The following is a 27759-nucleotide window of genomic DNA, read 5'->3' on the forward strand; positions in this document are numbered from 1 at the left end:
ATCATGAGGTCAGGAGATTGAGACCATCCTGGCCAACACGGTGAAACCCTGTCTCTACTAAAAAAAAAATGTAGCTGGGCGTGGTGGTGTGCACCTGTAGTCCCAGCTACTTGGGAGCCTGAGGTAGGGGAATCGCTTGAACCCGGCAGGCGGAGGTTGCAGTGAGCCAAGATCATGCCACTGCACTCCAGCCTGGCAACAGAGCAAGACTCCGTCTCAAAAAAAAAAAAAAAAAAAAAAAGTTTATTTCATTAAATCTTCACATATCCCTTGACAGGTGCTTGTTACTATTTTTATTTTGTAGGTGAATAAACTGAAAGGTTAAATAGCATGTGAAATGTTCCACTAGTTAGTAAGTGGCAGAGCCAGAATTCAGACCTGCCGGATTCTGAGATCCCTGCTGTTTTCTCTATGCAGTTTCTGTTCACAGGTGAAGGGCCAAAGGTGAGAAATGACCGGCTCAGAGCTCAGGTTTGCACCTGGGGGAATGGTGGATAACAAAGCAGAAGCAGAAGCTTGTTCAAATGCAAAATGCAAACTAAGAATCTTCGACTTTACCTTGCAGACAGTGGTGAGCCATTAATATCTAAGCAAGAATGTGACCGGAAATTATCCTACAAACATGTCTGTTTCTTGTTGTTGCTGACATGCTAACTACTCCGACTTCCAAATGCATCCCTCAAAATCTGCCAAGAAGTTTTTTTTCTGAATAACCATTCTATAGTGGTTACAGCTTCCTCTGAAGCTATTTACTGATGGCACTTCCCATTGAACAACAACTGGTATTTATATTGTACTTTTCATTACTCGCCTTTTCATCCAGGTTGTGATTTCTTGGAAAGTTGGCATTGTTTCTTAGGTTTCTGCACGTTAAGTGCCTATCTTCATGTTTGCACAGAGTTAGCACTTAATAAAGGCTGACTCTTGATGACATAACAGGTATGGCATCATTTTAAAAGGGCTGTCTCATCTCCAAAGGAGCAAGATAAGAGAAAGGAAAGTTTCTTCTTAGTGGAGTCAGAAGATTTGAACACATCCCAAGGTGACAGACAGTGACCACATTGGGAACACCAATTTCCTTAGCTATATAAAGGAGTCAGCATTTCCTCTGAGAACTAGGTTTGAATAAAGGAGTGATAAAGCACCATAAACTATGCCTAGCACATAGGAGACCTTCATTAATGGATCAAAGATGGAAGGATGATGTGTGCTTACACTGAGAATATCCTATATTTAACTTCTGGTTTCATTAGGGTACAGGCTACTAGTTGACTCCCCCTACCCCAACACACACCCAAAGTTCAACACACAGTACCTCAGAATGTGACTATATTTGGAAATATAGCCTTTAAAGGGGTAATTAGTTTAAAATGAGGTCATATGGGTGGGCTTTCACCCCATAAGACTCTTTCCTTTGTAAGAAGAGATTAAGACACATACAGAGAGAGACCATGTGAAGACATAAGGAGAAAGTGATCATCTGCAAACCAAGAAGAGAGCACTCAGAATGAAACCAACCCTGTCAACACCTTCGTCTCAGACTTTTACCCTCCAGAGCTGTAAGAAAATAAATTTTTGTTAAGCCACCTGATCTGTGGTACTTTGTATGGCAGCCCTGGCAAACTAATACTTTACTTCTCTGAACCTCAGCTTGTAGTATAAAAAGGGAATTTTTGTGAGATTTAGATGTGATTTATGTAAAGTAGGTGCTCTATAAATGATACCTGGAAGTTGCAGTGATGGCAGTAATCGTAGCAGAAGGGTTGGTGATTGGAAGAATATTATTGGCTCCCATTCTCAGGGCTGTTGAGGTGATCAATTGCGAGGATAATTTGTAGGCAAAATATAAATTTCAACCTCTGAAATTAAAGGACCTAAATGTGAATCCTGGCTCCACCACTGATCACACAGCTGATCTGGAATATACTCAATCTCTCCAGACATCCCTTTTCATACCATTAAATCAGGTAAAACCTATTTATTAATGAGGTAACCTATTATTAATGAGGTAGAACCCACCTCTTTGGGTTGTTAAGAAAAAGAAAAATGTTTAACACTCATGGAATACTTATTAGTATGTGTTAGGGACTATTCTAAGCCCTTTTTCTGCTTTTACTTATTTAATATGTATGAAAGTCCTAGAGATTAAGTCATATTGTTATCCCTGTTTTTAAAAAAAATAAAGAATCTCTGGCATAGATGGGAAAGTCATTCACTCCATGTCAGAGAGTTAGTAAAAGATGGAGCCAGGATTCAAACTTGAGCAGAAAAGCAGAGATGAAAAAAAAAATAAGATATTTGTTCATTATACATTGTATTATCTGACTTTATTATTCCTGCCCAGGCTTTGTTGTGGGTTTCTTCCTAAACCCTGAGAAAGAGTGAACACATTTCTACCAGGACTAGAATCTTGGCAGGGAGTATTTGGAGACCTGCCCAACTCTGAGAACATTATACTGGCATAAGCACCTCTTAGCATTTTCTTTCTATGCCCAAATTCCTTGTGGTAGACACTAGTGCTGTCTCACTCCTGAACACATAGGTTTGGCTCCCTTGTGGGGAAGTTGGGACATGTCACTAGTTCTAGCCAATAAGGTATGGATATAAATTACATGTGTTGCTCTTGGATTCAGAGCACTTAATTGCTGATAGACTCTTCTGAGCTTAGCTTCCCTTCCTTTGACATGGTGACCAGCAATGGTTGTGAGGCTGCCTGCACTGCCCGGGTTCCTGAGTGACTGCAATGACCACAACAGTCCCTCTGACTCACAATAGACATGCAGCTTAAATGAGAAGTAGTGTTGATTTAAGCCATTGACAGTTTGGGTTTGTCTGTTACTACAATGTAACTTGGTCATTTCCATCCCCTCTCACCCGCCAACTAACACATTCATCCTATGAACTTTAACCTTCTTCTTCCTAGGAGGCTTCCAAGTTTGATCATACTCTCAACCCCTGAAGTCTTCTTTCTCTTTCTGTTACTTTCCTACCTTCAATTTTGTCTTTCTGTCCTATAAAACTCCTTTCTGCAGTCCTGCTCACCTTGGGGTGTCTCTATGGGGTAACCTAAGTATAAACGAATTAAGGGGCAGAGTCACTTTATCTACCCACTGCTCTGTTTCAGATTATCATCAGAATGTGGAGTCAATCCTAGGTCCTGCTTATGAAATTCACCCACTAAAGCCTGGTTTCTGAAGACTTAGGTGCAGTCTGGGTCACTGCAAGCAAATCATGCACTTCAGACCTTATCTTCTGGATGATCAGATTGTGTCAATCCATGACTGAATGGAGAATGTCCATTTAACAGGACAAAAGAAGCCTATTTGTTCCTAAAGGGCCTTGAAAATTTACTCCACTAGCGTGAAATGGGTCAATAAAAACAAGAAATGAAATTGAGGTCAGAGACTTTCTCTGGAAGAGATAGTAAATAGAATTTTAGGCATCCTGCATCCTTCTGTCCCCACAGTGCTGCTGCAGATTCATCAGTAAAGGTGCTGATTAATAGCCAGAGGAAATGTGTTCATTACTGGGTGGGGCTCCAGGGAACACTGTCCCCCTTTCCCGGGGAGGAAACAAGGAGCTGTGGGGAAATCTTGCAGGCCAGGCTGCACCCTTAACAGGAAAGATCATTTGCTTCAATTCCTAATTCTATACTTGTAGCTAACATCCCAGGTCTATGTTTACTGATTTTGTGGGAAGATTTGGTTGGATTATAAGTATTTTAAGAGCAGGGAGTAGGTCTCATTCAAAATTATATCTCAGTGCCTAACACACTCCATGACACATAGTAAATGCTTATGAGTTTTGATGAATGACTGAATGGATCTATTGATAGACTGAACAAGTTTCTCTCTTCATCTCTCTCTCTCTCTCACACACACACACACACCCCACACACGTTCCAATTCATTAGCTGCATTCCTTATAAAATTATATATATTCTTTCTTGTTTACAAATGTATCCATTGCATTTTCCACAGTGCCCTACTAAGAGTACTCTGGTAAGTGTTTGTGGGATTAATGATCAGCCATCATTTACTATATGTTAATATGTAAGGAGAAGAGAACATTGGAATGGAAGACAGGCCACACATATAGTTAATTAAACACTTATTGAATGTTTACTATGTAACTGTTCATGTGCTAATTAACAAGCATGAGGATATGAATAAGGCAAGACTCCATTCTCATTTTCATAAGGAACACAGGCCTTCTCACAAAGGATCTCAAGCACAGTGTAAGTAAAAAAAAAAAAAAGTGTGGGTGCAAGTGATAAAGAGAGGAAATCTCACCCAGAAGAGAGAGGGAGAGGAAAAGATGACCTCTTAAAGTGACAACCCTTGATCTGACCACTGAATGGATGCGTCAGAATTTGTCATCTGGCTGTGTCAGAGAATGAATATTCTGGGCAGAGGGAAAGAAATTGGAACATGTTATAGTTCACCTTGTACTCCAATATTTAACATTTGACCTTTCCAATAACCCTGGGAATATAAATAGGAGAGGTTGTGTTCCACCCTGAAAATCTTCAGGAGAGGCAGAGTGAGAACTTCAGCTTCCTGCATCTTAACAGGCTTCACTCTTCAGTGTGGTTTTTTTCATCCTTTGAAGCTCAGATCAAGTCTCATCACTTCCAAGAAGATTTCAGATTCATTTAGCAAAGGTTTCTACTGCCCTGTGAGCTCAGAGTCTGTGTCTCAAGCAAACTGCATATCACAGAAGTTACTTTTATTTTTCATCTCCTGAAACTGTAATCAATAACATAGCACATAGCACAAAGTTTGGCATAGTTACTCAACAAACGTTTATTGAATCTGAACTTTAAATATTTCAATGAAGATAATAAAACTCATTTATTTGCTTCTGTGAAAGGATATGGTGAGGTTCACATGATGTATGCATGTGAAAGACATTGCTTGGAAAACTATTAAAGGATGTAGCTTTATGCTTAACTCTAAAAGCATAAGGCTGTGGAGCCAGAATGTGGGAGTTTGAATCCCGTTTCCACTACTTGCCAGCTAGGGGAACTTCAGCAAGTTCATTAACTTCTCAGCGCCATTTTGTTGTTGCTGCTGCTGCTGAAATTATTTTTTTCTTGTCTATGAAATGTTACGAAAATGAGTCAACAAAGGTAAAACACTTAGAACAGTGAGTGGCATGTAAGAAGCACAGATGAGTGTTAAATATTATAATTTTACTACATGCTGCTTCCATTCCTTAGGATTAATAATAATAATATTAATAATAATAATAATATTACTTTAAGCCTCCTTCCCATGCTTATCTCAATTATTAAAGAAAATGGTAGCCTGAGATCAGGGACTGTGTCAGAAAATTCTAACTCATGGTTCATGGTCCCTGGGTCATAGTCACCAGCCTGCATGCTGTAAGAATCAAGGCTGGTGAATCATCTAAGCTGCAGGCACTCTGCTCCTCTGAGCCCTCTGCCCTCCTCCTTGGCTGGAGGACGTTGAGGGGTTATCTGCTTTTTCTCCAGTAATGCTGGCAATACAGGCTTTTCTGATGCTAAAAATATGCAGCTCAAGATTCAAGGTGAACCAGATGCATTGATTTTCAACCTGGACAAAGATGAGAGGGAGGGAAAATAGAATTCAGAAATTTCTGCTTGGATTGAGGTAGGGGGGTGGGGTACTGGACTTACACTTTTATTTAAAATAATAAAAAAATCTATTGGCATTTCTAACTAGTTTGATTAGCCATTGTTAAAGTAGATTCACTAGCAATGTCTTTTTGATAGGCAGAGATAAAGAATTTCTCACTATGAGACACAGAGCCTTTGACATCATCAAAGACTCTACTTGACCTTTATCTCTTTGGGTTTCTTTTCTGATGATTTCTGGTCCATGAAGTTTACAGAGGCCTGCAATCCAAAAATATCCAGAATCCTCTCTTCAAGAGACTTCCATGAATTATGACTTCTGAATTAAAACTACTCATGTAATATTTCTCCAACAATAATGAGTGTAATGTGAGTAGCACTTTGTTCTAATCTGCATGTTTTGCAGATGCCGTACAGCATATCTGTATAAGGATGGCAGAGACTTAGGAAACAAAAATACTACGAAGGAAATGTTATAATGCTTGGCATATTTAGTCAATAAAAAAGATAAAAAGTTATATATGTTGTACATATAACATATATATTCACAACAATATATTGTATAATCTTGATAACCTCCCAATGTTGAGAATCAACATCTATTGAGCATTTTGTCCAGGCAACAGCCTAGATGCTTTCCATAAATTGCTTCACATAATCCATACCAACAAGATGATGACAAAGAAAGCAACAGCTCCATTTTACACATGACGATATGGAGACTCAGAAGGATAAATCAGCTTGCCTAAGGTCACACAGGAAATGAAGAAGGAAAGATTAGGCCAAGTCTCCAAACCTAATGCTCTGTCTACTTGAGGAAGCACTCTCTTTCAGGCCAGGGAGAACCAGGCTTTCAGTTCAGAGGACAAGTACAGTGCAGTCTGCCCCAGTGGGGTCCCCGATCTACAACACCATCATCACCTGGGAACTTGTTAGAAATATAAATCCTGGATCCCACCCCAGACATACTGAATCAGAAACTCTGGAGGTGGAACCCAGCAATCTGGATCTTAACAAGCCATGGGAGTGATTCTGATGACTATTGTGGTTTCAGTAACATTGGTGAAGAAATCGAGCCTCACTGAGGCAGAGTAAATTGCCCACATTCCCAGAACAGAGCCAGATTTGGAAGTGAGGTTTCTCATTCCTTAAACGTTTAATGTTGCATGAGGTTGTTTCTCAAATAGAAAAAATTCTGTAGTGCCTAAGCTTTAGTTTTCTTAGCTGTCAGAGACAGTATACTATTGTGGTCAGTGGTGAAGTTTCTAGATATCAACAGCATCTCTCCTATTCACTTGCTATGTGCTTTAGTCTATTTATTAATATCTTTGTGCTTATAGTTTCTTATCTGCTAAATGCTTATGCAGGCTGCTATGACAATCAAAGAGAAACTGCATGTTAAATGTTTTTGTACAATGCCTGCCACATAATAGACATTCAGTAAATAGATAATTTGTCATTGATATGAATACCTCATTCTTTCTGTCTAGATAGAGAATATCCTTATCCAGTTCCTGGAGCATAGCAGGTACACAATAAACGCTCACCCTTTTTGTTCTTTTCCTAGTAGAGACTTCTTTTAGTCCCCTTTAACAGGCTATGTATCTACCAAACTGGTCTTTCACCTTCTGAATTTTCTTACTGCAGCCAACTCCTCTAACATCAAGCAACAAAAATGGATCCTGGGGAAATCAACTGCAAAGTCATTAAAATAAAAGAGTTAGCTCCAGTCAACTTTTGCACTGAACTCTTACTAAGAGAGCCTGCTCCACAGAGGAGTCGGCCTGCAGCCCTTTCTCTTAAAACCTCAGCTTATTAACTATTTCCCCCAAAGATGCACCCACTATTCTCCCCCTTGGTCCTCACACACCCTCTTTCTAAATAGTCCCTGCTTTTCCTTTTGCTGTAGCTTTGAAGACAGTCCCTGCATCCCACTTGGTAAAACAGCAACTTAATACTATGCTTAATTATTTTTGAACCAACAACCATATTTTGCTGAATACTGTAATTGCATTTTCCATTTTGCTAGAAAATTGAAAGCTGAGGAGCATTTGAACTTGTCACGTCAGTATACCTACTGGAAAAGCAACAGACACACAAATGAATGCCGTGGCTTCTTTGGCAATCACCTGTAATACCTCAAACTCTGAGAAACAGAGTTTGAGGACTCTCTGAACCCAGCGCAAGAGAAAAAATTCTTTGTATGCATAATTTGATTCTTTTTTTTTTTTTTTTTTTTCTTGAGACGGAGTCTCGCTCTGTCGCCCAGGCTGGAGTGTGCAGTGGCGCAATCTCGGCTCACTGCAAGCTCCACCTCCCGGTTCACGCCATTCTCCTACCTCAGACTCTCTGAGTAGCTGGGACTACAGACGCCCGCCACCACGCCCGGCTAATTTTTTTGTATTTTTTAGTAGAGACGAGGTTTCACCGCGGTCTCGATCTCCTGACCTCGTGATCCGCCCACCTTGGCCTCCCAAAGTGCTGGGATTACAAGCGTAAGCCACCGCGCCCGGCCGCATAATTTGATTCTTAAAGTAGATAAGTAAGTAAAGCTAGACAGGCATGGATTCTACATGAGGATTTAACAGTTGCTCAAAAGAGACAAAGAAGGCCATTACATAATGGTAAAGGGATCAATTCAAAAAGAAGAGCTAACTATCCTAAATATATATGCACCCAACACAGGAGCACCCAGATTCATAAAGCAAGTCCTGAGTGACCTACAAAGGGACTTAAACTCCCACACAATAATAATGGGAGATTTTAACACTCCATTGTCAACATTAGACAGATCAACGAGACAGAAAGTTAACAAGGATATCCAGGAATTGAACTCAGCTCTACATAAAGTGGACCTAATAGACATCTACAGAACTCTCCACCCCAAATCAACAGAATATACATTTTTTTCAGCACCACACCACACCTATTCCAAAATTGACCACATAGTTGGAAGTAAAGCTCTCCTCAGCAAATGTAAAAGAACAGAAATTATAACAAACTGTCTCTCAGACCACAGTGCAATCAAACTAGAACTCAGGATTAAGAAACTCACTCAAAACCACTCAACTACATGGAAACTGAACAACCTGCTCCTGAATGACTATTGGGTACATAATGAAATGAAGGCAGAAATAAAGATGTTCTTTGAAACCAACGAGAACAAAGACACAACATACCAGAATCTCTGGGACACGTTCAAAGCAGTGTGTAGAGGGAAATTTATAGCACTAAATGCCCACAAGAGAAAGCAGGAAAGATCCAAAATTGACACCCTAACATCACAATTAAAAGAACTAGAAAAGCAAGAGCAAACACATTCAAAAGCTAGCAAAAGGCTAGAAATAACTAAAATCAGAGCAGAACTGAAGGAAATAGAGACATAAAAAAACCTTCAAAAAATTAATGAATCCAGGAGCTGGTTTTTTGAAAAGATCAACAAAATTGATAGACCGCTAGCAAGACTAATAAAGAAGAAAAGAGAGAAGAATCAAATAGATGCAATAAAAAATGAAAAAGGGGATATCACCACCAATCCCACAGAAATACAATCTACCATCAGAGAATACTACAAACACCTCTATGCAAATAAACTAGAAAATCTAGAAGAAATGGATAAATTCCTTGACAAATACACCCTCCCAAGACTAAATCAGGAAGAAGTTGAATCTCTGAATAGACCAATAACAGGTTCTGAAATTGTGGCAATAATCAATAGCTTACCAACCAAAAAGAGTCCAGGACCTGATGGATTCACAGCTGAATTCTACCAGAAGTACAAGGAGGAACTGGTACCATTCCTTCTGAAACTATTCCAATCGATAGAAAAAGAGGGAATCCTCCCTAACACATTTTATGAAGCCAGCATCGTCCTGATACCAAAGCCTGGCAGAGACATAACCAAAAAAGAGAATTTCAGACCAATATCCTTGATGAACATTGATGCAAAAATCCTCAATAAAATACTGGCAAACCGAATCCAGCAGTACATCAAAAAGCTTATCCACCATAATCAAGTGGGCTTCATCCCTGGGATGCAAGGCTGGTTCAACATACACAAATCAATAAATGTAATCCAGCATATAAACAGAACCAAAGACAAAAACCACATGATTATCTCAATAGATGCAGAAAAGGCCTTTGACAAAATTCAACAACCCTTCATGCTAAAAACTCTCAATAAATTAGGTATTGATGGGACGTATCTCAAAATAATAAGAGCTATCTATGACAAACCCACAGCCAATATCATACTGAATGGGCAAAAACTGGAAGCATTCCCTCTGAAAACTGGCACAAGACAGAAATGCCCTCTCTCACCGCTCCTATTCAACATAGTGTTGGAAGTTCTGGCCAGAGCAATCAGGCAGGAGAAGGAAATAAAGGGTATTCAATTAGGTAAAGAGGAAGTCAAATTGTCCCTGTTTGCAGATGACATGATTGTATATCTAGAAAACCCCACTGTCTCAGCCCAAAATCTCCTTAAGCTGATTAGCAACTTCAGCAAAGTCTCAGGATACAAAATCAATGTACAAAAATCAGAAGCATTCTTGCACATCAATAACAGACAAACAGAGAGCCAAATCATGAGTGAACTCCCATTCACAATTGCTTCAAAGAGAATAAAATACCTAGGAATCCAACTTACAAGGGATGTGAAGGACCTCTTCAAGGAGAACTACAAACCACTGCTCAATGAAATAAAAGAGGATACAAACAAATGGAAGAACATTCCATGCTCATGGGTTGGAAGAATCAATATCGTGAAAATGGCCATACTGCCCAAGGTAATTTATAGATTCAATGCCATCCCCATCAAGCTACCAATGACTTTCTTCACAGAATTGGAAAAAACTACTTTCAAGTTCATATGGAACCAAAAAACAGCCCGCATCGCCAAGTCAATCCTAAGCCAAAAGAACAAAGCTGGAGGCATCACGCTACCTGACTTCAAACTATACTACAAGGCTACAGTAACCAAAACAGCATGGTACTGGTACCAAAACAGAGACATAGATCAATGGAACAGAACAGAGCCCTCAGAAATGATGCCGCATATCTACAACTATCTGATCTTTGACAGACCTGACAAAAACAAGAAATGGGGAAAGGATTCCCTATTTAATAAATGGTGCTGGGAAAACTGGCTAGCCATATGTAGAAAGCTGAAACTGGATCCCTTCCTTACACCTTATACAAAAATTAGTTCAAGATGGATTAAAGACTTACATGTTAGACCTAAAACCATTAAAATCCTACAAGAAAACCTAGGCAATACCATTCAGGACATAGGCGTGGGCAAGGACTTCATGTCTAAAACACCAAAAGCAATGGCAACAAAAGCCAAAATTGACAAATGGGATCTCATTAAACTAAAGAGCTTCTGCACAGCAAAAGAAACTACCATCAGAGTGAACAGGCAACCTACAGAATGGGAGAAAATTTTTGCAACCTACTCATCTGACAAAGGGCTAATATCCAGAATCTACAATGAACTCAAACAAATGTACAAGAAAAAAACAACCCCATCAAAAAGTGGGCAGAGGACATGAACAGACACTTCTCAAAAGAAGACATTTATGCAGCCAAAAAACACATGAAGAAATGCTCCTCATCACTGGCCATCAGAGAAATGCAAATCAAAACCACAGTGAGATACCATCTCACACCAGTTAGAATGGCCATCATTAAAAAATCAGGAAACAACAGGTGCTGGAGAGGATGTGGAGAAATAGGAACACTTTTACACTGTTGGTGGGACTGTAAACTAGTTCAACCATTGTGGAAGTCAGTGTGGCGATTCCTCAGTGATCTAGAACTAGAAATACCATTTGACCCAGCCATCCCATTACTGGGTATATACCCAAAGGACTATAAATCATGCTGCTGTAAAGACACATGCACACGTATGTTTATTGTGGCACTATTCACAATAGAAAGAGTTGGAACCAACCCAAATGTCCAACAACAATAGACTGGATTAAGAAAATGTGGCACATATACACCATGGAATACTATGCAGCCATAAAAAATGATGAGTTCATGTCCTTTGTAGGGACATGGATGAAACTGGAAAACATCATTCTCAGTAAACTATCGCAAGGACAAAAAGCCAAACACCGCATGTTCTCACTCATAGGTGGGAATTGAACAATGAGAACTCATGGACACAGGAAGGGGAACATCACACTCTGGGGACTGTTGTGGGGTGGGGGGAGGGGGGAGGGACAGCATTAGGGGATATACCTAATGCTAAATGACGAGTTAATGGGTGCAGGAAATCAACATGGCACATGGATACATATGTAACAAACCTGCACATTGTGCACATGTACCCTAAAACCTATAATAAAAAAAAAAAAAAACAGTTGCTAATACGTAATCTTGTAATGAAATTGCAACACTTCTCCTAAGTCTTAGCGTATCTGTCTCTGAAATGAGAAGAGGAATCATGTATACGCTATTGGTCATTGAGAGGTTTAACAGATACCACCAAAGGTAATGGCTAACACTTAGTAGGTGTTCAATAAAAACAAGCCTTCCTTGTGGTCCGAAAAAGAAAACGTCTGAGAGAAATCCATTTCAACATTTAACAAACACAAGTAAAACAAACAAAAATGGGAGAACAATTCCTCCAGGCATGGTGTTGAAGAAGCCAAGCTCAAAATAATTAAAGTGAAGTCATTCTGGTGCTTCTCCCATCTGTGCTTATCACTCAGTTCATTGTCACACTTCTGCATTGTCTCTATACTTTTTGTCACCTACACCTGGCAGATAGCGCCTACGACAAATTGCTGTTTCCATGAATCACAGGGTTGTTAATCCTCACAGTGTCTCCTTAAAACACATCGCTGCATTTCGCATGATGCTGTGCCTTCTTTACAAACCTTTTAGTTGCCTAGTTACTGGCGTAATATTGATAATACCTGCTCCACGCCTATTTAACTTGCTCTTCTCTGCAGGCTGGAGGGTCTCCAAAGCACCCTGTGGGTGTGTTTCTGCCTTCAAACTGGTCTCTGTGGTTTCTCTTCCTCTAGTTTCCTCTTTCCAGGCATCTATTTCTCCACTCCTTTAAAAATGTCATGCAAATGTTTCAAAAGATAGGCTCCAGCTTTTTCTGTTCTTGATACTCAAAACATGTCAAGCCATGCCCCATTATGAAGGCCAAAGCAGTTTGGGATCTATGGATGTGTCACAAATTGGGAACAAAGAAATTTATAATCTTGGTAGTCTCACAGTCATTTTTTTTTTTAAGGGTTTTACTTTTCCACTCTAAAAACAAATCTAATCATTATTTAAAAATTGAAAAAAATCCTGAAAATAAGAAAAAGAAGAAAACATGATATACATAATAATGGCACCTAAAGGTAACCACTTTGAATGTCATCACATATTTGTTACAAATAGAATAGATTCTTTCAAGTTTGGCTTTTATAATAATATGATAACACTTATTTGTAATTTTATATTCTGATTCTTTTAATTTATCCTTTCCATGTACCAGCTCTCCTTATTATACTGTCTTCATAAACGTAACTTAAATGGCTGCATATTATTCCCCTGATGACAGTTATCAACTTCCTTAAGTATTCCCTTAATTTTTACATTTCTAGGTTTGTTTTTCAATTTCTTAGTATAACAAGTAATTCTGTGATCGGCCACTTTGCCAGTAAAGCTTCCATTCCAGCAGGAGGCAACAGATTACAAATAAGAAACATAAAATAAATAAATAAGTAAATAAATAAGTAAATAAATAAATACATCGCATATTACATTAGGAATTAAGGAGATAGGAAGCAACAATGGGCCAATAGTCACTTTAAAATAGTGGTCAGGATAGGCCTCGCTGAGGACAAAGACTGAAAGGAGATATTCTCCCTGAGAACAAAAGACTAAAAGGATATAGCCATGCATATATATATATAGGGAAGATCCATCCAGGAAGGAGGAATACAGAATACAAAGGCTTTGAGGTAGAAGAATTAGAATGTAAAGACAAACATAAGATAATTGTCCAAAGTCACATAGATAGAAGGTCTTGACAAAATAGTTTTAGGATCTAGATTGCTAGGATACCATGTAGTGTGTCTAAGTTTTCAAACCTGAAAGCATCAGATGATAGAGCAAAACCAAGAAGACCATAATATTCCCCTTAGGGCAACTCAACTTTACACAAGATTTTCTGATTATAAGTCCCTGACCTCCCTTTTCTTATAGCATTTAGTTTAGGAAACTTTCCATTGTTATTCTTTCTCTACCCCTTTGGGAAGTAAATCTTCTCCCAGTCTCTTGCAAGATTTGCAATCTAGAAAGGACTTTCTCAAGGACCTGGGAGTCATTCTTTAAAATATCCTCAAAGGAGATAATGCCTCTATCTCCCAATGGCTGTGGGTAGGTAGGAGCCTAAATCTATAAGCATCAATTAGCAAGCACAGATGGCCAACCTCCCCACTAACATCATCCAGTACCTTTCCACTAGCTTACCTTGGCTCTTAAAAATACTCCGCCTTTTGTTTCAGAGAAGTTTCATCTCCCCCCCACCTATTGCAATAGTCTTGAATAAAGGCTTCCCTGCCTGTGTAACTCTATGTGGTGCAATCTTTCTTTGACAAGTGTAGTCTAACATTTCTCAAAATGTCTTCCTTGGAACTCTGGTCCTCAGTATAAGTCTGCAAGTGTTCATCTTAACAATCATAACACACACCAAATTATTTAAGGCTATATCCCCATAGTTCCACAGCTGCATAGACCCAAAACCTAAGAAGAATTTTTTTCACTTTTCCCTCCCATTTCACCTTCCATCAGTAAATCCTATTGTCTCTACCTGCATAATATATCCCAGATCTAGACCTCTTCACTTTTACCTTAACCACTGGTCATGCCATCATTATCACCTCCCACTTGGAATATTGCAGTGGCTTCCTAACTGATTCCTGCTTGTTTGTCCTTTACTGTTTATCTCCATAGAGTAGGAAGGAATCTTTTTTTTTTGAGACAGAGTCTCGGTCTCTCGCCCAGGCTGGAATGCAGTGGTGCGATCTCAGCTCACTGCAACCTCTGCCTCCCCAGGTTCAAGTGATTCTCCCTGCCTCAGCCACCTGAGTAGTTGGGATTACAGGTGCCCACCACCACACCCAGCTAATTTTTGTGGGGTTTTTTTTTGTGGTTTTTTTTTTTTTTTTAGTAGAGACGAGTTTTCAACATGTTGGTCAGGCTGGTCTCAAACTCCTGACCTCAGGTGATCCATCCGCCTTGGCCACCCAAAGTGAGGAAGGAATCTTTTAAAAGTAATAATGCACTCTCCTCCACCCCAGAAGCCTCCTGTGGCTTTCTATCACACTTTCAGTAAGCTCCAAAGTCTGTCATTGCTCCAAATACCCTACCTTGCTTCTCTGATCTCATCTTTCACCACTCATGTTCTTATTCATTCCATCCCAGCCATTTGACCAATAATGCTCCCACTCCGGGGAGCTGTGCACCTTGCTGTTGCTACTGCATCGACCTTCCGTATGGTTTCTGTTCTCACTGTGTAGCTACCTGCTGATATATCTCTTCCTCTTTCCATCTGATTGTCCCATCTGAAAGGGTAAGTCTTGGCATTCTCTATCTTTGCAGCTTGCTTTCATAACACATAACAGGACCTGACACTATGGATTTATTTTATTATTGTCTAATTCCCCCACACATACAAACACTCGAATGTGCCATTTTGTTCACTGTTGCATTTTTGTAGCCTGACAGGTCCTGGTATAAACAATAAGTATTAAGAGAAGGAGGAAATAAGTGAAAGATATTAAGAAGTCTTGCAGCACACACAAAATAATTGCTCAACTTTTTTAACCCACTATTTCCCAAACTTACTGACCACCAAATCCTTTTCCATGCAACATCTCTTAATTTGGAACCCAATCGGAAAGCACTGGTAGGGCACATTAAAGATGGCTGCAAAACCTTGATTCGTCTCTGATCAAGAGACAGGATCTAAGTTCCCTCTACCTGAATCCATGAAGCCTCTGTGACTGCTTTGTATAACAAAATGTGGTGGAAATGGTGCTGTGCCAGTTTACTGACTCAGCCTTGGCAGCAATTGCCTTTCATATTGGAGCCCTGAGCTGCCACAGAAGAAGTCTCATTACCCTGGCAATGTCATGCTGAAGAGGCCATTCATAGACATTCCAGTGCACAGTCTCAGCAGAACCCAGCCTTCTCACCGTCTCCCCAAGGCACTAGATACGTGAGAGAGGGTTCTCTAGATTCTCTACCACTCAATCCACCAGCTAAATACAATTGAGTCATGCCTATAATCCCTGCACTTTGGGAGGCTGAGGTGGGCAGATCACCGGAGGTAAGGAGTTCCAGACCAGCCTGGCCAACGTGGTGAAACCCTATCTCTACTAAAAATACAAAAATCAGCCAGGTATAGTGGTGGGCGCCTGTAATCCCAGCTACTCGGGAGGCTGAGGCAGGAGAATCAATTGAACCTGGGGGGCAGAGGTTGCTGTGAGCTGAGATTCCATCACTGTACTCCAGCCTGGGTGAGAGAAAGAAAGAAAGAGAGAAAGAAAAGAAAGAAAAGAAAGAAAGAAAGAAGGAAGGAAGGGAGGGAGGGAGGAAGGAAGGAAGGAAGGAAGGAAGGAAGGAAGGAAGGAAGGAAGGAAGGGAAGGAAGGAAAGGAAGAAAGTAAAGAAAGAAATTAAGTGACCTCTGTTGACATCAGATGGAACAGAGAATCTCCCACTGAACCCTGCCCAACTTCCTGACCCACAAAATCAGAAGATGAAATAAAATGATTGCAGTTTTTAAAACAACTTAAACCAGTCTGTTTCTTGGGAGTTTTGTTATGCAGCCAATAGATAACTGGAACACTGATGAAATTCACTCTCTTCATTTTTTTTCAAGTGGGGGAACAAAGGCCTAGAGAGGACAATGATTCTGTCCCATGATCTCTTAGTTCATGGCAGAACTGGAATAAGAAAACACATCTCCTGTTTCTTGTCTAGGCTTCTCCTCATGGGCAAAGAACTTTAGGTGTTGCTGTGAATCCCAGTTGCCTCTTCTCTCACATGGGCTTTCCCTTTCAGATTAAACTGGCATTATTAAACACATTCTGAGTGTCAAACCACAGGGCTAGGAATGTTTACGTACTCATTTCATTTAGTCTCTCCAGCCAGGGGAGTTCTTTGAGAATGCAGACTGTGCCGATGAGCAAAGAGGGATGTCACCAAGGCTATAAAATGAAAGGCAAGTCCAGCCAGAGTGTAAATTTACCGGAATATATTTCATTCTCCTGGCTGTGAGGCCTCAAGCTTTTGAATGAATATGTGCTTAACTATTTATAATTGACCTTTGCACAAAGGAACATGAAATTTTTATAGCCCAAAGCTTCATTTATTAACTTTACTGGAGTGTAAAATATTGCTGTTTGCCATAAATTTATACCAGGACAAACAATATATATGCTAATTAGTAGTCTTGCCATCATCTGCACGCTGTTGTGTTGGCTGGTCATTTCCAACAGGCAAAATAGCAGAATTCAATCGACGAATGACAATTGAATCGCTTGATACTTGCTGTTTACACAGTGAAGTCTGGAGTGGTGAATTAATGGTGTTCATTATAACGAGTCCATTTCCTTTTCATTTCCTTTATAAATTAGTCCAGGTAACACGCTGAGTTCCTTCGAGAATGGCTCCTTGGGAACCTGCTGGGAAACACCTGCAAAACCCACAACTCAGCAGAATCCCTCCAGCTCTCACCCTGCAGTTTTCATGTTGCTTCTGGAGTTTCAAAAATGTACTGATGCTTCAGGCTTGAAAGGGGCCTCAGAGATCATCTCTACTTGTTTCACAGAGGAGATTGAGGCTGAGGGAGGTTAAGCAAGTTGCTCAAATTCACACAGAAAGGTAGAGATGGAGTCAGGACTAAAAATGTCAATGAAAAATAAGCTGAGAAGGCCCTTAGCAATCACTTTGTCCTACTCATTAAAAATATGTAGAAAACTGAGGATCAGAGAGGACAAGTTTAAATGTTATATACGTTCTGAAGCCTGGCACTGCTAAGCAGAATCTGTAGCTTCATTCCACCCATTTATGCATTAATCTATTTTATTGATGTTTAATGATGAGTACCTACTATGTGCTAGGTATTGGAGATAAAATTGTTCTTCAAGAACACATATCCCCTTCCTTTATGGAGTTTGAAGTATAGAGGGAGAGGCATATATGAAACAAATGGCACATATTGATATAATAGCAAGATGTGGTAGACACTAAGAGTGTTATGAGGATGACAACAAGGAATGTAATCTAGTCTAGGGGACTCAACATTACATGTGAGCTGGGATCTAGATGATAAAGAGGGATTGACGATGACATAGGTTGAGGAGCAAAAGCATATTCTAGACAGAGGAAATATCACGTGCAAGAATCCTGAACTAGGAAGAAGCTTGGTCCATTATAAGGAGCAAGACGAGCATGAGATGAGTCTAGTTAGGTGGTCCCAGTTTATCTTATACTGGACTTTGTGGGTTGCAGTTCTTTATACTAAGCCATATAGAGAACAACAACAATAACCAAAAACACTTTAAGGGACATGGAAATGACATGCAAAACTAAAACATCTTGTTTGTCTCCACCGTAGAACATACTACATTGAATTGCAGTGTTGCTTTCGTGGTGGGATCCTTAACTGTGAAATGAGGACTGAAACCATGTCTATTTCTACTTTATGTTTATGGCACCTCGTTCAGCTTTTGGTACGTAAGGAACACTTGAACAATGCCTGCTGCATGAAAAGACAATTAATCCAACGTCATCCGCAAAATACTGGCAGAGAAATGCCTGCTGTTTCATCCTTATATCACATGGATCATTCCTTCTTTTCTCCTTTATAAGTGTGAAGATGCAAAACTTGCCAAAGCCACCCCCTCTTCATCTTTGCTGACACAATCTATTTCTGAGAGCAAATTCTCAGCTCCATGTTCCCCCAGTGATATATAAGCTGAAGCCTTCTGAAATTTTCCAGAAAAGCTCTTGTTCCTCAATAAAAGGGGCAAATGAAATTGGTATGTCTCCTTAGCCTTTTCACCTTGAATTCAGATGCGATGACTGGAGCTGCAACAACTGTCTTGTGATCATGAGTGGACAAACGTTAAAAAAATGGCAAAAGGAACTAGTAATCTATAGACATCAATCTCAATATTCTCAAGCTGTTAAAACAATTCTTCACTCTGAATCCTTATTTTACAAGATAGAATCAACTCCTACTGGTTTTAGCCACTCTAGTTGGGTTTTTTAGTATTTGCAGCCAATCGCATCCCCAGCCGGTACAAAGCTCAAACGTAGCACCAATCACATAATAGAAACTTAATAAATATTCATGCTCTTCCCAATTTGGTCACCTGCTTTTCACCAATAAATGTTTTTTTCTTATGTATTTCTCTACTGTTTCTTCTCTTTATTTGGTTTATTATGTGTATTCTAATATGAGAGAGAGAGAGAGAGATTGCAATTATCCTGAGAAGCTTAAAGTTCTGTTGGAAGATGAGACACAGATACCATAAAATAATAACTTCATATCTCATCTTTTTGAGATACAGGGACAAGATCTGTGTTCCAAATCCTATTATGCTATTAACAGTAGCATAATTTTGAAATGTCACTTCATCATTTGGACCTTTATTAACTCTTTTGCAAAGTGAGGTTTTGATCATCTTTAATTTAGTGCTTCTCAAAAGATATTTCACAAACCACCAGCATCTAAATCACTGATGAAGCTTGTTAAATGCAGATTCCTGGGCCCCACCTGAGACTAAGTCAGAGTCTCTTGGGCTGAAGACTAATGATTGGCAAAATAAACATGCTCCTGGAGTTGTTATAGCACTGAAGTTTGAGAACCATCGTTAAGTTCTATTTTTGATTTAGCATTCTTTGATTCACCTGGAATTGAATTCACACGGTAGATTTTACATTGTACAGATAATATAGGAAATTGATGTTTTAAAGCTTTGTTTCAATTGATTTAAGAAGATTAGCAGATAAGGTCCTAATGCAGCTGGAGAGTCCAGCGCTTCCTGAACCAGAACTTAAGTTGAGTGACAATTGTTGGCTTAAATTATAAAAACCTCCACAGTATTTGCTGCTGGAGCTGTTCACAGTGTTGTCAAAATACCCTCTGTGCATATGTGTCAGTGTGGATGTGTGTTTGGACACATGCATGCCTGTGTATAAATATATGCATGACCACATATGGATGTACACGTGGACATGTGTATGCCCATGTGCTTAGGCATACACTAATGTGTGCACATAGGGACTTACTGTATATCTCTATATGTAGCTACCTGTGTTTATAGATGCAGATATTTTTACACATCTGCACTTGTACTTTCACATAAGAATATATATACGTATGTAGGTTTTTTTTTTTTTTTTTTTTTTTTGAGACGGAATCTCGCTCTGTCGCCCAGGCTGGAGTGCAGTGGCGCAATCTCGGCTCACTGCAAGCTCCGCCTCCCGGGTTCACGCCATTCTCCTGCCTCAGCCTCTCCGAGTAGCTGGGACTACAGGCGCCTGCCACCACGCCTGGCTAATATTTTTGTCTTTTTAGTAGAGACGGGTTTTCACTGTGTTAACCAGGATGGTCTTGATCTCCTGACCTCGTGATCCGCCTGCCTCAGCCTCCCAAAGTGCTGGGATTACAGGCATGAGCCACCGCGCCCGGCCAGATGTACCTCTTTTTTACATCATACTCACAATTCAATTGCAGGTTGAGTTGTGAGTAGAAAACAATAATCTTTATATAAACAGTCCTTGAAGTGTTGGGAAATAGAAGAAACTGGATGGTTTGCAGAGGTTAGACTCATGATGTTAATTTCATTTAGTTTCTTGAAATGCCTGTTTGTAAAGATAGTTTTTGATAACACAGGAGAGAACACTAGACGTCTGGTACTAGCACTATGGATAATACATTGAATGGTCTTGGGCAAATCAGGTCATCTCCATGAGTCTCAGTTTTTTCTTTTTCTATAGTCTCAGAGCTCTTTGTTCAAACCTACATGACAATACTTAGAGTTTGTGTTTACCTCTTTTTCTTAAAATATTAATATCCCTTTGATAATAGGAACTATTCAGCTCCATAGTCCTAATGTCTATAAGAGAGTCTAGCATACCATGATGGTGGTGGTGATGAAGATGATGATGATGGTGACAATGGGAGCTAATATTTATTGAGTTCCATGTTATAGCAGCACTTTCAAGCACTTTACATGGATCACTTCATTTAATTTTCACAACAAACCTTCAAGTAAGTAATAGCATTTTCCCCATTTTAGAAAGACATGGCTCAGAGAAATCAATTAACCTGTACAGTGCTAGCACGCTAGGAATTAACATACCTTGAATCCAAATCTATGCCTGTCTGTCTCTGAGTGACCTTAATGGACCACCGTGAGATACTACTCAATAAAGAGTTATTGAATAGTACACTAATAGAATAATATTTAGTAGAATGAAATGCTTATGGGAGGCTCTTCACAAAGAACCTCATTTACAGAGAATAGTTTAGTTAATGGGAGAAGCTCGTTTAGGATCAAATCCAGAAAGACACATTTTAAAAGTAAAAGTGATCACAAAGCTCATCAGACCCAATGACTTTTTTATATATTAAGGAATTCGAAGCCTAAGGAGGTAAAGTGACTCACTCAAAGTGATACAATTGTAGTTATGTAGTAACAATAACACTAGTATCTTCTGTTCTTAATTCCCAGTCCAAGCCTTTTTTCTACTATACCTGAGACCTTTGCATCATTTCCTCCTGTTATGCAAAAAGACAAAACAAATTCCAGGTTACGTTGCAGGGGTGCCCAGCCTTTTGGCTTCCTAGGCCACACTGAAAGAATAATTATCTTGGGTCGCACATAAAATACACTCACACTAACAACAGCTGATGAGCCAAAAAAATTGCAAAAAAAAAAAAATCTCATAATGTTTTAAGAAAGTTTATGAATTTGTGTTGGGCCACACTCAAAACCATCCTGAGCCACATGGGGCCTGCAGACTGTGGGTTAGACAAGGTTGCTTATGGTCTCTATGACAATGAAGAAAATCAGTGGATTTGCTCTACACAAACACAAGTTAGGACAATTATCATTGTTATTGTCATACTTATGCTGCTTATGCCTCTGATCTCTGTCTGCTCTTAGAGTCAACGGACAGTCACCAGGACAAGCAAATTAAACACTCGTAAGTGCCTATCATGTGAACCCAGGAGACAAAGCTCTCATGGGCCAACTGTCTCATTCTCCCAAAGTGCCTCTTCTCATAATTAAAAATTAAACCGTTTTCCAATGAAATAATTTTGTTCATTCTTCTTGCTCCCGCTCCAGAGCCTGTGGCACCAGCTAAATTTCGAATTAAATAATTCAACTGCAATACATTTAAAACAGATCACATTTAGGGCTACACTTTCAATTGGCTGCAAAACCAGGCCAATTGTACAAGATCCCCAAGGATGTCACCCACCAACGATGTACAAGGCGTGGAATTCTGTTAATGAAAGCTGGCTACCTCTCCCTTCCCTTTTTTCTCATTATCGGCTCTAGCATCACAAAATCTTTTTTTCCCCCTTATCCATTTTGTCTCATTTTTATCCCTTTGTTCTCTTTTTTCCTCCCCTTTGATTAAAACCTTCCTTAAAAAAAAGGGAAGAACAGAATACTCCAATTTGCTTTTTCTGATGGGCTGTTTTCTGTTCGCTTTCAACACCTGCTCACTTGCTAGGACAACAGAGACACATTGTAACTCTCTCCATGCAAGGGGGGTGTAGGTGGCAGGATGGATTGATCGACTGTGCTGAGTCAAATGCCTTCTTCTCCTGGAGCTGCCAGTTTTGATCTGGCTCAGGTTTCCAGGATTTCAGAATCATTATTTCATTTGACAGATGATACTGTAAAAACAGCTTGCCCTGCTAATAGTCCTTACCCGGGGAGTCAGCATGGCAGCGATGAGTGCCATGGCCAAGTACCCCAGGCAGGCAGGGGGCATGGGTTTGATGTCCAGCTGTGTGATCGTGAGGGAGCCACTTAACAACCCTGCACCTCAGTTTCCTCAACTGAACTCTTCTTTGCTTAGACATAGTCATAGTTTTATCTATTCCCAGGCTTACAAGTAACAGGGGAATTTAAACTGCACATGAACTTTAGGGAAGGTCCACCAGGATTACATGTTAATGAGGACAGCCAAACTAGGAATATCAACTGTTAGGAAGAAAACACGGATGATGTTTTCCCCACAAATCAAGTATTTGTTAAGTGAAGGAAATTCCTATTTTACTGCCAATTTACTTTCCATTTCTCTCTGCTTTCATTCTTTCTCTGTTTCAGAGGATGGGTCATCGCTTGCTGAGTCAGAGAAGGATCTAGGTGCGCTCATCAGGCATTTCCAGGCTGCCTTTTTTAGAGCTAACCTGTCCATAGGACCTGCATATCTCCATTATTCTATTGATAAGCTTTTAGAGGCAGTCTCTGCTCAGACCAAGGTGGGGGTCTCGGGGCACAGTGGTGCAGGGCTATCTACAACGGGCAGGTAAATTTAATTCAAGGGTGAGGTAAAGGAAGCCCCAAATGACGGCTCACCTGTTTTCCCATCCCAAAAGCTTTTGTTGGTAGTAAACCTGAAATGTTTGATCTTTATTGGTGTGCTTCTTGAATCTTATTCCCAGTAAGTTCTGAATATTGTAGAGAAAGAGGCAGTGTTACTCATTAGTCTTCTAAACTCTTTTTTTAATTGCAGAGGCCTGAGGAAAGATAAAACATGCCTTAGAAAGAAGGGAAAGTTTGGCTCTCTGAAGCCCTGCAGAACCACTTAGGACCAGCTATGGGAGGGAAACATTCCCATAGGAGGGAAATAGTGGAGGGGAAATCTCTGGAGGTAGTGAGCTCTCCATCACAGGGTGTGTTCTCTTCTGGTACCATTAATCACTACTATGCACTTTCAGGCACTGATTATTTTACACTGATGTGGAGACAGATGACATAATTGGGGAAGAGGTTTGGCAATACTCCTGGGTACTACTTGACAGGTGTAAGTCCTGCCCCTTTCTTCCACAGGGCTTTCTCATTGGCAAATGCCAGGATGGATGTGGTCTTGAATAATTAGTGATTGTGTTGGTCATGTGTGGCTGCATGTTTATAGAGAGAGAACACAAGTTTACCATGCCATGCTAAAGACATAGCAAATGCCTTTACTCCCTGTCATGCACCTACGGGGATACACAACACACACACACACAAACACACACACATATACATGCATATGCACACACACACATATACAAGGATGCCATTCATCTGTCCTATTTATTAAAATGTGCTTGAGAAACATAGTCATTTTGGAGCAAATACAAGGATAAAAAAAAATAGAAAGCTATGAAAAGAAAGTGCAGAATCATTTCCCAGACAGACTACCAAGTTATGGCACAGTTAGAACAACCGATCTAAGACAAACAGAAAAAAATAGCAGACCTGGGACTCTACTGTGTGGCATGGCTTCCAGAATTGTGGAGGCCACCATGATTAGAGACTAAGGGAGGAGATCTTTGATCACCACATATTATCACAAAGTAGCTGATGCTTGTCAACCTACTCGCAGTAGGTTGTGCTTGATTCTGGGTGCTACTAATTGATAAGCTTCTACTGATTTTATCTGTGGTCATAACTGGCTCTAGTAGGACAGGATCTGGAAACGAAGGAGCCTGCCAGCCTCATAGGCATGGAGAGGCCTGGGGCTCACACTGGTCATTGAGAAGAGCCCCGTCTTCATTCCTGATTCTACCCCGGCCTCAGTGGTCACCAGCATGTGAGCATTAAAGTCACCCATGCATATGCCACATTCTTGTTTGTTTTTAAGTTGAATATTAATCAGCAATAGGGACAACACAGGATCTACGGTCAATGATTAAAGTTTAAGAGCGGGCATGGTGGCTCATGCCTGTAATCCCAGCACTTTGGAAGGCCAAGGCAGGTGGATCACCTGACTTCAGGAGTTTGAGACCAGCCTGGCCAACATGGTGAAACCCCATCTCTACTGAAATACAAAAGTGACCCGGGCGTGGTGACATGAGCCTGTAATACCAGCTATTCTGGAGACTGAGGCATGAGAATTGCTTGAACCCCGGAGGCAGAGGTTGCAGTGAGGCAAGATCATGCCACTGCACTCCAGCCTGGGTGACAAGAGCAAAATTCTGTCTCCAAAAAAAAAAAAGAGCAGGAGGTGGGAAACCAATTTATTAACAGATTCTCCATCTGAGGTGTTAAAACTGCCATGCTTTTCTTTGCTAGCTTCAAGTCGAATCTAGAAAAATAAAGTGCAAAAAATTTGAGGAAAGGCACAAAATGGAAAGTGTCCCTTTCCTGAACAAGGCTCTTTAGTTAATTTCCCATTCACCCAACTCACAGAATAGTGGAAAAGAGGCCCAGTTTCTATGGCTGAGGACCTGGGCTTGAGAAAGCTTTATTGTTTCTAATGCTGTGCTTCTGGATAATTTGCTTACCTTCTGGTCCTCAGTTTTCTCATCCATTAAATGGGGGAGAGGGTCATAATAATAACAATTTCTTCACTAGGTTGTAATTATTGGAACCAACTGATATGAAAGTATTGTACAATGTAATATACCAGCATTCCTACTGTTTCCCCATCTAGAGTTCCGTGAGATTTCTATGGTTAAATAAAATACGTGACACTAACATAATAATGGCCCTGATGATACCTGATGTAAATAAACACAGAGTAAATATAAAGAAACAAAATTCTTGTTTCGCTTTTCAACCTAGTAGTTTTAACATCTGACTTTACCGTTGAATTCAGTCTCCCGGCGGTGCCACTTATGTCTCATTTCATATGCTTTGAGGAATTCAAGGTTATGCAAAGAACTTCTGTTCTGGCAAAACAACTAAGCTTGGGGTAGGAGAGGGATTGACAGGCAAGTCAAAGAATGCGTTGAAGACCATATGGTGCCACCCCACCCCATGCCAAATGTTTTTGCTTGACAATTTTCCGAAAGTTTTGTCATGGATTAGACCAGGAAACCATTAAAAACATGGCAACATCCCTAGAAGTCAGGATTCAGTGGAAACCTGGACAAGTTCTTTTCCTTAAAAGGACCTCTATTTCCTCATCTGTGCTCTGAGGCAAATATCTAGGGTCAGTGTCAACCATACAGATCATCAGCAACAGAATTACTCAGGTTTAAAGACAGATTCCTGAGCCCCACCCAGACTTAGAATAGGAAGGGAATATTCTCATTGTCAGTAGTTTCCCCAATGGGAAATTTTATGCTCCTGAGTGTTTAAGTGGTTGTTGAGAATAATCTCCAAGCTATACCAACTCTAGCATCCTTAGCTTCCTTTACATTTACATATCTGAAGCAAGATGTCCACAGAAAAAAACGAAAATAGAGATCAGGAGCCTCAGACAAAAAGCATCTCCTCCCCATAGGGAAAAGCATGGAAGATCAGCCAATACCACCTGCACACTTGTCAGGACCCATAAGGAAAGCAAAGCAGAGTTGGCCTGTTATCTTGCTCTTCCATTGTAATTCTAGCAAGGTTCGTGCACGCCTATGTAGATGACTCTGAACTGGCCCATCAGAAGTCAGGACTGTCAGAATGAAATACGAAATATCACAGAGTTGATTTAATGGCCTTTAAAGGTCCCTCCTGAGCGGCTGTGGAGCTCCTTGTCTGTTTCCCTATGCACTGCTGTGCTCTTAAAGCTGTCACCATTCATCACTGCCCGCCATCCTGATAGTATTTGGTCACACATCAAGGGGACAGAAGTGGTTTCTGAAGGGTTCTGGTGTGTGATGTGGCCACCTTAACCCTAAACCAAGTCTTCCTTCATTTTCAGTGGTGGGTGTGGCATCTAGTTTCTATTCGACACCCCTCTGGAGGTGTCTGGAGGTAAATGCTGGCTTTACTTCTTTTAATTTTGAATATTTACTCCCCAAACTTCCTGGAGGCAGAATCTGAATATATTCCAAGTATTATTTGCTTCTGCCTGAGCCCTAGCATTAATTCACCCATCTACATCTGTGTATTTCTTGGACTTTGTTTTTCATGGCCATTATTATAGACTAGTGCTGTCCAATAGAAAACATAATGTGAGTCACAAAGGTGAATTATATATTAAATGTGAAATATTCTTGTAGCTCCATTTATGTAGCTCCATTTAAGAAAGCAAGAAGAAACAAGTGAAATTAACCCTTTAAAAGATTTAATAGTATATGTTAACTCAATATATTCAAAATATTATCATTGCAACATAGAATCAATAACAAATATTTATAAAATTTTGTTTTCTTTTTATTTTGGGACTGGGTCATTGAAATCTGATATTTTATACTTATAGTATACATTAATTTGAATTAGCTACCTTTCATGTAATTAATAACTCGCATGGCTATCATATTGTACCACAAAGTTTCAGAATGACAAGAGATAATTTGGCTGATTGATTACTTCACCCATTCATTCAAACACATACTAAGCACTGACTAAAGAAGAGACATATTTCTGGCCACTAAGCTACAGAGATAAAAGTCATCTGACTTTCCTGGAATTTATAGTCAATTAGAAGTGACAGGCAATAAAGAAGGAGAGGAATAAACTGACAAAATAATTTCAGGTTACAATAAAGGATATCAAAGGAAAAAAAAGGTTGATATAATAGAGGGTAACCAAGGGAGAGGACAGGGCTGGATTAGAACAAGTTATGAAGCAGAACCTCAGAACAAAAGACTGAATGGCAAAAGTTCATTCACTTACCTTTTCATCGTTGAACAACGAACCATGTACCATATCAGGACCTAGGTAGAATAAGGTGCTATATTAACTAAATTTCTGGTGCATAAAGAAACACTAGACTATAGTGAATATTAGACTGTCATCTCCAAGGAAGCAGGAAACGTATCCTCAGGGACTAGAAAGATCTCACTCATAATACCTACTCAATATATATTGATGGTTGGACAAGTGAGTAAAGGAATAGCAATCCCTCATGAACCTTGGTTTTGCAATGAAATATATAGCGGAAGGCTGAAAATGTTAATTCAATTTTTGTTTGTTTGTTTTTAGGATTGTGGGG

At 39.9% G+C, this 27759-nt stretch overlaps 1 long non-coding RNA gene across 1 annotated transcript in view; it reads right to left on the reverse strand.

Annotated features, from left to right (window-relative positions):
- LOC134736282 (uncharacterized) overlaps window positions 1-27759 on the reverse strand; it is a 114184-nt gene that overhangs the window by 27933 nt on the left and 58492 nt on the right. Inside the window, exon 2 of the long non-coding RNA XR_010120187.1 lies at window positions 27441-27481. This is a non-coding gene — a long non-coding RNA (uncharacterized lncRNA). The remainder of the gene's footprint in view (window positions 1-27440; window positions 27482-27759) is intronic.

Source organism: Symphalangus syndactylus, chromosome 3, assembly GCF_028878055.3.
Source record: "Symphalangus syndactylus isolate Jambi chromosome 3, NHGRI_mSymSyn1-v2.1_pri, whole genome shotgun sequence".
Taxonomy (NCBI): domain Eukaryota; kingdom Metazoa; phylum Chordata; class Mammalia; order Primates; family Hylobatidae; genus Symphalangus; species Symphalangus syndactylus.